Source organism: Salvelinus sp. IW2-2015, unplaced genomic scaffold (genome assembly GCF_002910315.2).
Source record: "Salvelinus sp. IW2-2015 unplaced genomic scaffold, ASM291031v2 Un_scaffold1570, whole genome shotgun sequence".
NCBI classification, from domain to species: domain Eukaryota; kingdom Metazoa; phylum Chordata; class Actinopteri; order Salmoniformes; family Salmonidae; genus Salvelinus; species Salvelinus sp. IW2-2015.
In genome coordinates, this window is record NW_019942998.1 from 110,772 (window position 1) to 123,277 (window position 12,506).

Below are 12,506 nucleotides of genomic sequence, written 5' to 3' on the forward strand. Positions count from 1 at the left end.
GAAAACATCTTACACAAGAGGAAGCTACTGAAAATGCCCCCATTGCTGCTGTGTGAAATTAGAATGACAGACCTGTCAAAGGTGAAGGGGTTTCCCCTCCATTCACCTCCCTTGGTTCCTCCATTCATCCCCCTTGGTTCCTCCATTCATCTCCCTTGGTTCCTCCATTCATCTCCCTTGGTTCCTCCATTCATCTCCCTTGGTTCCTCCATTCATCTCCCTTGGNCCCTTGGTTCCTCCATTCATCTCCCTTGGTTCCTCCATTCATCTCCCTTGGTTCCTCCATTCATCTCCCTTGGTTCCTCCATTCATCTCCCTTGGTTCCTCCATTTATCTCCCTTGGTTCCTCCATTCATCTCCCTTGGTTCCTCCATTGCAGAGTGATCGCGCTAATGCTGTCATCATCTGCCTTTATATTGCTCTGGATATCTGTGGTATGGAAAAACAAACTATTTCCTGCCACCATCTCCTCTATCTTCTCCAGCAGCTCTGTGACCTGAGTGCCATCAYCCCTGGTCTTATTGTTGAGAACATGATACCAGTTCCCACATTTCTCCAAGAGCCACTGGAGAGCTTTTCCTTCACTCTCAACGTGTTGCTCAATGGATATGTCCCCATGTGAAGAGCGCAATAGCGTGTCTCCAGACTCCCTCTCCAAACATYGCCATGTTCTCATGTATGTTCTGTTTTTTGTTCTTCGGCGAATGTCGTGTCTGCAGGGACCACCAGGAGGATGGCACGGGGTGCCCGGAGAGCCCAGAGACACTCCTTTCAAGATCTCATCTTGAACATTGTTGTGTGTAAATTGGGCTGGGAGGTATTTCCACCAGCCTGGTGTATCTACCACAGCGACTTGCCTCCCAGCCACCTCACCAGTATGTCTTGTACATGTCTTAGTTTGTCTTCCAGGACCAAACTCTTCTGTGTCTAAGATGGTGTTTGCTGCAAAACCTTTTCCGGCAAAGACCCAACTCAGCTGTAGAWTTTGGATTTTCGACAGATTATGTGCAGCACCACCTAGATAGATTAAAGGGTTGTTATCAGTTAATCGTTAATATTATATGTTTGATACTGTCACGCCTGCTCCCGCTCTTCCCCCCTGGCGCTCGAGGGCGCCAGGCTGCCCTGCATCACGCATTCCTGCCATCATCAATTACGCACACCTGTCTTCCCTCGTCACGCGCATCAGCGATATTGGATTCACCTGGACTCACTCATCATCCGTTTATTACCTCCCCTATATTTGTCAGTTCCCCTGCTCTGTTCCCTGCTAATGCATTCATTTTTTTAAAATGTCTTTGTTACCCTTGTGCTGACGCTGTTCCTGTCTCGTTCCAAGTCCATTCCATGTTAAATGTTTGTCTCCCCGTACCTGCTTCGTCTCTCCAGCGTCATGYGACAGAAACACATAGGTGTATCCATAGTACTTCACATTAAAGGGGCAATGCAATCAAAAAATGTGATGTTCCAGTTATTGTTTGTGATATTTCCACACTATGAGGTCTAAATAACATTCTGAAATGGTAATAATTATGATAAAGAGCTTTTGGAGAAGAAAAAGCACCTGGRATTTCAGCCTGCTCTGGTGGGAAGGTGTTTTTGTCCCCCAGCATGACATCCAGGGGTTGGAATGGTTCAGGAAACAGAACCGAAAACCGTTTTAATTACCACATTTTTAAGAAACAGGAACTGAACCGGGAACCAGGCATTTTTTTCTAGTCCCACAAAAAAAACGCAACAAAGAGCCTACGCAAAGCCCACACTCTGTCACTCAGAAACTTCTTCCAGTGTCTGCCTGCAAGCTGCAAATCTTTTCCAGTGTGTGGTGTTTAGGCTACCTGCCCCTCTGCCCTCTGAATCATAGGCTACTGCACTGACGTTACAAGCCTGATTCAGAAGTTAGGGAAGGAGATTTTTAATTAGCTAGAGAAGAATGGATACAGTTTTGCAATGCTAGTTAACCTTTTACTGCAGTGGGCTAAATCATGGTCACACATAACGTTTCTTTGTAGTCTTAAATTTACAAAAGTATACACCTTACACACACATTTCAGGTCTGCTGAGCGCAAACTTGAATGTRGTGAAAATGTTGTTCAACTTGCGCGTGTTTACTGTAAAAATGTTGTTCAACTTCTGGCAGGAGTTTACTGTGAGCACTGAGGCTGTAACCCTTTAAGTTAGTTTTACCAGTGGTCAAGAAGGCTACTGTGGCTATTTGATCATAATGTAGGGCAACCAGAGTGGCCTACCATAAAAAAACTATGGAGAAAATGCCTCCCATAACATTTTAACATGGAAATAGTTGTTCTATCGTTCAGCCTACAGTAGCAGCCAATGTGTGGTGTTCAATGTAGGCCTATTACATTCCATGAGACTTCTGGAAAAAACATGCAGGGCTTGACATTAAGCAGGTGACTGAAAATGATGTTGTGATGTTTGATGCAAGAAACCACTTTACAAAATAGAATGTATTATTCCCATACCATTATTACAGAGAATAAGGCAAATTATGCTACCCTCTGCCTATTGGCTACTTAGCTTATTCAAGAATGTCTCAAAATACAACASTGCCCCTTCAAGACAAAAGCTATTTACCTGGCTCGCTTTTCACAGATGCACATGTGTTATTCTGTTGTAGGAAGCAATCACTCCCCCATTGCAGACTACAAAGTATCTATAACTGGGCTAATAACTCACTAACTAGCAAAGGATATGAATAAATCTAGAAATGTGCACACATGGCTACATGTAGCTCTCGCTTTGAACTCAAAACAAGCGCATCTACTCACTACCGCTCATGCTGTAAACACAGTCCAGTTCAAAGTTAATGGTACAGATCCATATATGGCAATGGTATATTTTTATTAAAGGGAAAGGGGAATACCTAGTCAGTTGTACAACTGAATTCATTCAACTGAAATGTGTCTTCCGCATTTAACCCAACCCCTCTGAATCAGAGAGGTCCTGGGGGTTGCCTTAATCGACATCATCGGCGCCCAGGGAACAGTGGGTTAACTGCCTTGCTCAGGGGCAGAATGACCAATTTTTACCTTGTCAGCATGGAAATTCGATCCAGCAACCTTTCAGTTACTGGCCCAACRTTCCTACCTGCGGGACTAGGGACATTCAAAGTGAATATAGGCCTAATGCAGCTCTGATTGATTATGGCGCACCGGTCTGCGTAGAGTCGTGCCTGTCAATGCAATAGAATCCTACTCTGATGTGTCCTGCCTACAACAAAATCTCCTGCATAGATTGTTTTGTTTTGGTATGATGCACTGAAAGTGGCTAATATTGAAATGATTCGWTCATAATTCCCACAGTRAAGGGAAACATTGATAGTGTTAACTAACAGGGAAACCTCTAGAAAGTTGAATCTTGTGCTTCTCTGCACGGGCTGATATTTCTTCTGCGTGGTAGTCCCGGGGAGCTGCAAGTCAGCGCATGTGCACAGCTTAGAGAGAACATCGGTTATGGGCTAAGATATCTGTACCATGTCAGATATAGAATTGAAATGCTCAGAGGACATTCAAAGTTCCTCCATAGAAGCAGCTCTTCCTAGGTACAATAACATTATAACATGTTATAATGCATGTTATAACAAGATGCCCAGCRCTTCAAGCCTCCTCCTCAACCMTCTCTTGCTCTCTCCCCAYCCGCAGAATGTCAGTTGCATCTTGCGCCATAAGCTACCCTTGTCTGTACATCACACATGTAAACAACTAGCTCGCCTGCTCTGTCCACACTGATTGGTGAAGTTATAGAATRAGCTAAATGTAAAAAATGGTTGATTTCACAGGTTAAAAAAAGGAACAGAAAGGAACTATATAAACTGTTACTTTTTTTGGGTTGGAACCAGTTCAGAACTATATTTAGCTGGTCAGGAATAAAGGAACGAGTGGTTCTGTTCAGAACAAAACAGTTGGAAGATGACATCACAATCTGATTTGATTATTCTGACCCAATGACCAGTCATCTTTTATTTGCTTACTTATCCTTTTAGTTTAAAGGGGTAATCGGGGTAGGCTGTAGAGTCTGGAGTCTAGACGATCCTATCCGCCATTCAGGGCTGTGTATTTAAATATATTTGTATCAATACTCCCACATGATCAACTGAGCATTTCAATGGCAAAAGGAGGCTCAAGGAAATCAATTATAATATACACTCACTGTGATTTCTTAGTCATACAGTGATGATTTTGAAATACAATTTTAAAGACTATTGAGGCTTTAAGTACTATGGTTCTTACTTAATTGTATGGAGTTGCTGCATTTCTGAGACAGGGAAACATTTAGCACGTGTTAGCATACGTGTTAGCATGTGCTATACATACATCTTACACAATATTCAACATTCCAAAAGGTCCAACAGTGGACTAATGAAAAAAATACCAAAATATTGTTTTTGAGTGGATTTTCCCTTAAATGTTAAGCCTAGTAATGACTGACTGGTCAATCACACCTTGATAATACACATGGTTGTTGATATCGCAAAAGAGACATCTAGKCTATAAAAAGTGGCTAATGATTAAGGGACAAGCCGATGAGAAGTGCTTTCAGTGTTTTTATTTGCTCCTGTGCTATCAAGGACTTCTCTTGAGCTCTTTCTTCCATGTCCTTTTTCTTMATCTCCTCTTCCTGCAATTGTGAGCTCTCAATTTGAAATTGTCTGATGCTGTTTCCAGCCACCATCTCCTCTATCTCCTCCAGCAGCTCTGTGACCGGAGTGCTATCACCCCTATACTTGTTGCTGAGAACATGATACCTGTTCCCACATTTCTCAACAAGCCACTGGAGGACCTCCCCTTCACTCTCAATGAAATCATTGATGTTTGTGTCTCCCAGACATTCTCCCTAGGTAAACAGAACAATAGTGTTCCTCCACTGCTCTTTTGTAGGAATGTGTGAATGATGAGTCCACCTCAACAAGGATGAAAGCATGGGGTCCAGGGGAACATAGAGACACTGTGCTGCAGTCCACACTTTACAAGCTCACTGGTATCACGCAAACACAACTCTCTCCACCAGCCAGGACTGTCAACCAGAGTGATCCTCCTCCCACTGAAGTTCCCCTCTTTAATCTCACATGGGGCAGTGCTTCTGGCAGCATCGAAGGCCTCTCTGCCTTAGAATGATCTTTCTGACTGAACTCTTACCAGACCGGTTTGAAGCCAGCAACATAGCCCTCAGCTCTGAAAGAGAGAGAGAAAAAAACTTGGCACTCGCAAACTAAAGAAATAATGTAATGTAAACAAATCCCTTTTGGCTCAYGGAAGCTAGTACAGTCAGTCTCTCGGCCATCCTTCCAAATCTCTGACTTGACTATTGGGCGGGCTTTCTGTGTGGCCTTATTAACACTAATTTCATTGGCTCTGAGTAAATGATGTTTTAAGAAAAATAGGTATTTCTTTGTTTTCCTTGATTGGTCGTTGTAGGCGCTCCACCAGTCCAGAGCCCGTCCGGTCAGTACCGAGATGAMGTGGCAACCCTGCCTCTTCCGGAAACAGCCCCGGTGTATTGAGCGAGGTACAGGYYGCATTGTAGAAGGAACTTCTTGCAACTTGCTGGTGYGCTGTTGAAGCGCTCAGGGAGGGACAGGGGTATTCCACGGACCGGCTCCGATGGAACGGAGGTAGGTCKTGGTGTGGCAGCTGGTACCGGAATCGGTGGTGGAGACTGGAGGGACTGTACACTCCCCTCCAAGCGMAGGATGGTTGCCAGYACACTGTCMATGGCGATACCGAGTCTGGAGAGACAGTCCTCGTGGAGCGATACCGTCCCTACAATGGTCGCCAGCTCGGTCTTTCCTGCTRTCTCCATTTTGCGGSTCRGTTATTCTGTCACGCTGGTATAAAGGATTTTGGAGACAGGCGCAGGAATACACAATAGGGGTKTTTCATRCASCCAAAACAAACACGTGTACAAAAACACTGGGCTGTACCCAAACAAAAGAGCGAGGGTAAACCTCATTGAACGACACCGGACGATACCCGTAATACACAATATATAAAGCACGCAGCATAACAGCTGCACCAACRCATAGGTRCTCACACCACCAACGGACATGGRAACAATAACCGACAAAGACAGAGGGAACAGATGGCAAATATATAACATACTAATCAGGGGAAATGGGAAGCAGGTGTGTGTAATCAGACAAGACAGTCCGGGGTTGATGATAATGAATCCCGTTCAGTGAAGCCTAGACAGCCGGTGACGTAGACCTGGTGAACAGAATGAGCATCAGTACCGGTGGGATCCGTGACATCTTTTCTTACCTGGTCTGACAATGTTTAAGTAGCCAATGCATTGTTTAATTGTTGCATGTTATACAAGCTAGCTTGTTGCAAGTCAGACAAATATGCAGAAACATGACCTCTGTTTGGAGCTTCACCCATTCAAAATATTTGATTGGTTTGACAAGTGGCAACACGTCGCTAGTTTCCATCTAGACTCCACTGTACTTGACTGCTCCACCGTTCTTCACCACACCGTATTCCACCTCTAGGATCTTCCTACTGACATCTTCCCCAGGCTTTCGAACAATGTGACCAAAGCCTGTGCATCCGTAACTAGTAGCTACATTGTTTGTGTAATGCATAATGCTAGTAAATTTACTAAACCAATGTTTATAAACATAATCCTTTAAAGGGCACATAGCAGCTATTTGTCAATGCCAGAAATGCATATAATAGTAACTTAGAGCACCCAACAATACATTCACAAATTGCAAACTCTTAAATATATTTTCTATAATACTGTTATATTGTTCTAAAAGTTGGGTTTGGGTTTGAGGGTGGATTGTGGATTTTGCTCAATGGGAAAGTATATTTCTGGAGCTAGTCACATGAGTTGTGTTTTGGGAGTCGCTGGCTSTCTGCACCTTGGCTCTCTGTGTGTGTGGATGGCTCGTTGGATGGTGTCTGTGGCACCGGGGGAAGTTTGCTATAGAGCCTGCCTTCAGGCTATATTGAAGTGTGACGCTTTGCTCATGGATCTGATCACGTCTCTGGAGTAATTTTGTAGAAGTCCTGGAGACAGGCTTTCTTTGGATGGGTGGAATGTGGATTTTGTTCGATGGGAAAGTTATTTTATTTTATTTTAGGATCAATGTTGTCACAGTTGSTTCTTGTTGAAGAGACATCAGCTAACACTAGTTTGCTATAGCTAGCTACCTACATTTCTGAATTAATTTGTGGCTGTTTCTTTCAAGCTGGCAAAATTAGTGAGCGAGATGTTGTTTCTGTACTGCCATATATTGATAACACAGCCAAGTTTGTCACCGGTATGGGATAGTATATCCTAAAGCTTGCCAGCTAGACAGTGATAGCCGCAAGCTAAAACCGTGACGGAAGGGAGGAGAGAATTACCTTTCTGTTTCAACTGCTGCTGGCTTGATAATGTTCACTCAAATACGTTTTTCAAGATGTAATTGATGAAATTAGATTTTATTCTATAAAGATCATAATTTCGTCAATATGTTGTGAATATTACAGAAAAATCCTCACAGCCATTTTCCATATTAAAACCTGAAGGACAACTTGGTACATACCAGCTTAGCATGCTCAGTAGGCTACAATAGGGTCATCATGTGAGTCATCAAAATTACCATCTTGCGTTTGGGCCTTTCTAGCAGTCTTTRTGGTTTTTATATGTGGGAAGCATAAATGTACAATTGAAAACGAACAAAGAATATACAGCACCAACTACATAAATATYTGATAGGGTCATTTATCTGGTATCTGGACTTTAAATCGATTTTTTTAGGATGCTAAAAGAAGATCTGCTAACCTTAGAAGTTAAATGAAAAAATTGGGTATTGCCCTAATGCATGATACAATTAAAATCTCCATAAACACTTGGATTCCTGCACTTGGATTGATATTACTCAATTTCCCACATGATCATCGCTTTCCCATAMATCTGACGTGGAAGATATATGATGATGTCTCATCCGACAGCATCATTCTTTTAGAACACCTACTCATTCAAGGGTTTTTCCTTATTTTTACTCTTTTCTACATTGTAGAGTAATAATCGACGACACAAACTACGAAATAAAACCATATGGAATAATGTAGTATCCAAAAAAAGTGTTAAACAAATGAAAATTATTTTATATTTGAGATTCTTCAAATAGCACACCTTTGCCTTGATGGCAGATTTTGCCCACTCTTGGCATTCTTCAACCAGCTTCACCTGGAATGCTTTTCCAACCGTCTTGAAGGATTCCCACATATGCTGAGCACTTGTTGCTGCTTTTCCTTCACTCTCGCGTCCGACTCATCCAAAAAACATCTCATTTGGTTGAGGTCGGGGATTGTGAGGCAGGTCATCTGATGCAGCACTTCCGTCACTCTCCTTCTTGGTTAAATAGCCCTATCACGAACCTGGAGGTATATTGGGTCATTTCCTGTTGAAAACAAATGATAGTCCCACTTAAGCCGAAACCAATGGGGATGACGTATCACTGTAGAATAGCGTTGTGTAGCCATGCTGGTTAAAATGTGCCTGAATTCTAAAAAATGCAACAGACAGTTCACCCAGCAAAGTTACTCCCATACCCATAACACCAACCTCCTCCCATGTTTCACCAGATGGGAAATAACAGAGGAGAGCATCCGTCACCCACACGGTCTCACAAAGACATGGCGTTGAACAAAATATTCCAATTTGACTCCGAGACGAAATGAACAAATTTCCACCGGTCTTAATGTCCATTGCTCATGTTTCTGTGGCCCCAAGCGTATCTTCTTCTTATAGTGTTCCTTTAGTAAGTGGTTTACTTTGCAGCAATTCAACCTGAAGCTATTACACCACAAGTTCTATGAAACAGTTGGTGTCTGTTACTTGAACATCGTGAAGCATTTATTTGGCATACTTCTGGGCTGGTTAACTCTAATGAACTTATTCCTCTGCAGCAGAGGTAAGCTCTGGTTTCCATTCGTGTGCAGCGTCATGAGAGCCAGTTTCTCATAGCCGTTGATAGTTTTTGCGACTGCATTTTGAAGAAAAAAAGTCTTGAAATGTTTCCTATTGACTGACTTCATGTCTTAAAGTAATGATGGACTTTCATTCTCTTTGCTTTTGAGTTGTTTTGCAATAAATATGGACGTTGTCTTTTAAAATTGACATCCCAGGAATTAGAGATATAACACATTAGATCTGGAAAAGGTAAACAAAGAAAAAATAACATTTTTTGTATTGTTTTTTTTGTACAGCATCATCTTTGAAATGCAAAGATAAAGGGCCATATGTATGTATTTCCAGCCAGTAAATGTTATCATATTGCCACTAGATGCAGCATGTGTGACATAGTGTTCGACTGATCCAGATAAACATTGCATTTCTGTCAAAATTGTGTCAAAGACTGCCCAAATGTGCCTCAATTTTTTATTTATACCTTTGCAGGTGGCTTAATGAGAACTTTTCAAGTTTTCAGGTGGGTAATTGTGGCGCAGTCATCCCTGAGCACTAACAAGACTAGAGAAGGACTCGAGAGAGTTTTTTGTTGATGGTGAGAAACGGAACTATATTGTTTTAAATAACATTTTTGTCAAAGTTTATACTACCGCCCATATTCAACGGAGGTGTTGTACAACTGTTAGCTGTAAGACATGTAGTGCTTAGCTAAGCTAGGTAAACAAGTTAACCTAGGCTAGGTGAACAACGGTAAGCTGCACACATCACGTAACGTTAGCTAATGAGCTGCCAGCTAACGCTAGCTAGTTAAACAACAATGAAACATAGTTGCCATCATGTCATTACTACTGCAGAGAATCTGCTGAAGAGCTAACCAACCAGGTTAAATGTTTTTCTAGCTAACATTTAGGCTCTAACTAGCAAAGCAAGAACGGTTTGGGATAAGAATTACAACATCATACACGTAACATTAGCTAGGGAGCAGCCAGCAATGTATAGCTAGCTAGCAGTAAATTTAGCTTGAAATGAAAAACCACTTTTATGTCAAATTAGAAACGTGTTAATATCTGAAAATTGGTAGCTACTAGACACTCTTACCTGTGCTATACATCATCAATGCATAGATGGACCGTCTCTGTCACGAGCAGGCCACAGTTGCCTTAAGTTTGAAGATGTAATCCGGAGACAGGTGGTTTTCTCCATCTTTAGCTTATTCATACTCTAATTCACTGATTTCAAATATTGATCAGACAGTTGCAAGGAGCAACACTTATGCAGCTCCTCTACACAATCCATTTTTTTAAAAGCGAATTTGAAGGATCACCAACCAGACTGGACAAGCTCAAGTAGACAGAAGCGGAATGCTATATGCAGACAGTCAAACTCCTCTAGTCGGTTGGCATGTTCGCCTCATTATCTCAGCCATCGTGGGAAGGTTGCTGATCTTTTTTCATTGTGGCTTAACCAACAAGGCTCGTAATTTAACAAATGTATTCATATTCACAGATGGCAATACAAGTTTGTTATTAAGGCACCATGGATTTGCACATGTTCCAGAAGGGCATTTCTGCACAACGCATTTGTTAAAAAAAAGTTTTTTACTTTCAAATGTCTCTCCTGTGAAGTCGTGATTGCGACACACTGTCTTCGGTCTTATGGTAGACAAAATTTTGAAATTGCGTTATTTACTTGGATAAAGTAGAGACTAGAAAATGATAGGCATACACTAAGTTGAGGAACAATGGGAAAGTAATTGCCTTTGAAATTGATAACTTGGTAAAATATTTTGGAGAAAATGGCCCTTGAATGCTTTTGGTACACATACTGGAGAGATTCAAGCATCGTACACCTCTTAAGCTGTGAGCCATGTACAAAACAACCAAAGATTTCGAAAGACTAAAGGCTGGTTTATATACGGGTGAGTTCGTAAATGTAATCTGGAGTGCGAGAGTGTTTTTATTATCAGTATAATACAATACAGTACAGTAATAAAGGCCACACTAAAAAGTTTAGCCTGGGGCCTTCGAGTGGCGCAGTGGTCTTCACTACAGTCCCGGTTCGATACGGACTGTATCTAACCAGCCGTGATCGAGCAGCGCACAATTGGCCAGCGTCGTCAGGGGAGTGTTTGGCGGGGGGGCTTTACTTGGCTCATCATGCTAGCAGCCCTTGTGGCAGGCCAGGTTCCTGCAGGCTGACCTCATCAGGTGAAGATGTGTTCTCAAACACAGTGTGACTGGCTCCGGGTTAAGTGGCGGGTGTAAAGAAGCGTGGGTTGGCGGGTCATGTTTCGGAGGACGCATGACTTGACCTTTGCCTCACGAACCCGTTGGGGAGTTGCAGTGATGAGACAAGATCGACAAAGAGGGAAAAATATATTTATTAAATAAGCAGAAGACACATTTCCATCCTGTATGGGCTATTAAAGTACATAATCTTTATTGCAATCTCTATCACAACGATGACAACAACAAAGACAATGGTTACATTTGAATCATGGTATTATGTATTATGTATTGCCTTGGAATCAACTCCAATTCCAATGTTAGTCCGTTATAGTTTGTTMAAYRGCTTACAGAAACAAAATAACAAAATGTAGACCTATCCCATCTTTGCTAAATATGTTAACTTGAACCTGTTTTCAGTCCACATTGTTCTAAGTAATTGCATGGCTTCCATGTTGAAATATATACATAGCATTCACACTGATATAGGGGCTATGCCTACTGTAAATTGTGTTACGGCTGAGCATGGACATGTCAAATGTTGTCAATAAGCAAGATTAAATTCRCTAAAATAGAGTGAGAAATTCTAAACAAAACAACAACTTGTTTTAAATAGGCTATGTCTAAATACACTTACAGGCACCATAATTGCTTCCCGTGGGCATATCTTATTAAAACAACGCAGACTAGGGAGGGCTTGGGTTTTCAAAATATGAAACGGAAAACAAACAATTGTTAMAGGAAAATATCTGCTAAATACTAGGTTGATGGGAATGGACACAGGTAGACTACATCATGGAGGGGGCATGGCTATAATAATGTAAGCCTGCCTACAATACATAGATACAAAGGGAATGTCAGCTCCCTGTTTTGCTCCTCTCAAACTTTATCTTTTAATAAAACTTTGGTGATTAAGATTCATTTGCAAGCGGTCTCACGACCCAAACACTTCATCAACGGTCTTGACTAACTGACTTGTTTACATTGGGGCAGGACAAAAAGAAATCAGCCTTCATTGAGAGGAGGGGAGACTATGCTTGGTTTTTAATCAAATAAAACATGAACGTGGAAAAAAACATGAGTCTTTCATGTTTCTATACTGAGCAAAAATATACAGTTGAAGTCGGAAATTTACATACACCTCAGCCAAATACATTTTAACTCAGTTTTTCACAATTCCTTTAATCCTTGTAAAATTCCCTGCTTTGGTCAGATAGGATCACCACTTTATTTAAGAATGTGAACTGTCAGAATAACAGCAGAGAAAATGATTTATTTCAGCTTTTATTTCTTTCATCACATTCCCAGTGGGTCAGAAGTTTACATACACTCAATTCGTATTTGGTAGCATTGACTTTA

At 41.6% G+C, this 12,506-nt stretch overlaps 1 pseudogene; it reads right to left on the reverse strand.

Moving 5' to 3' along the window:
* Positions 1–352: 352 nt before the first annotated feature.
* On the reverse strand, positions 353–5,820 carry LOC139024486 (uncharacterized; annotated as a pseudogene).
* Between the last annotated feature and the right edge of the window lie 6,686 nt (positions 5,821–12,506).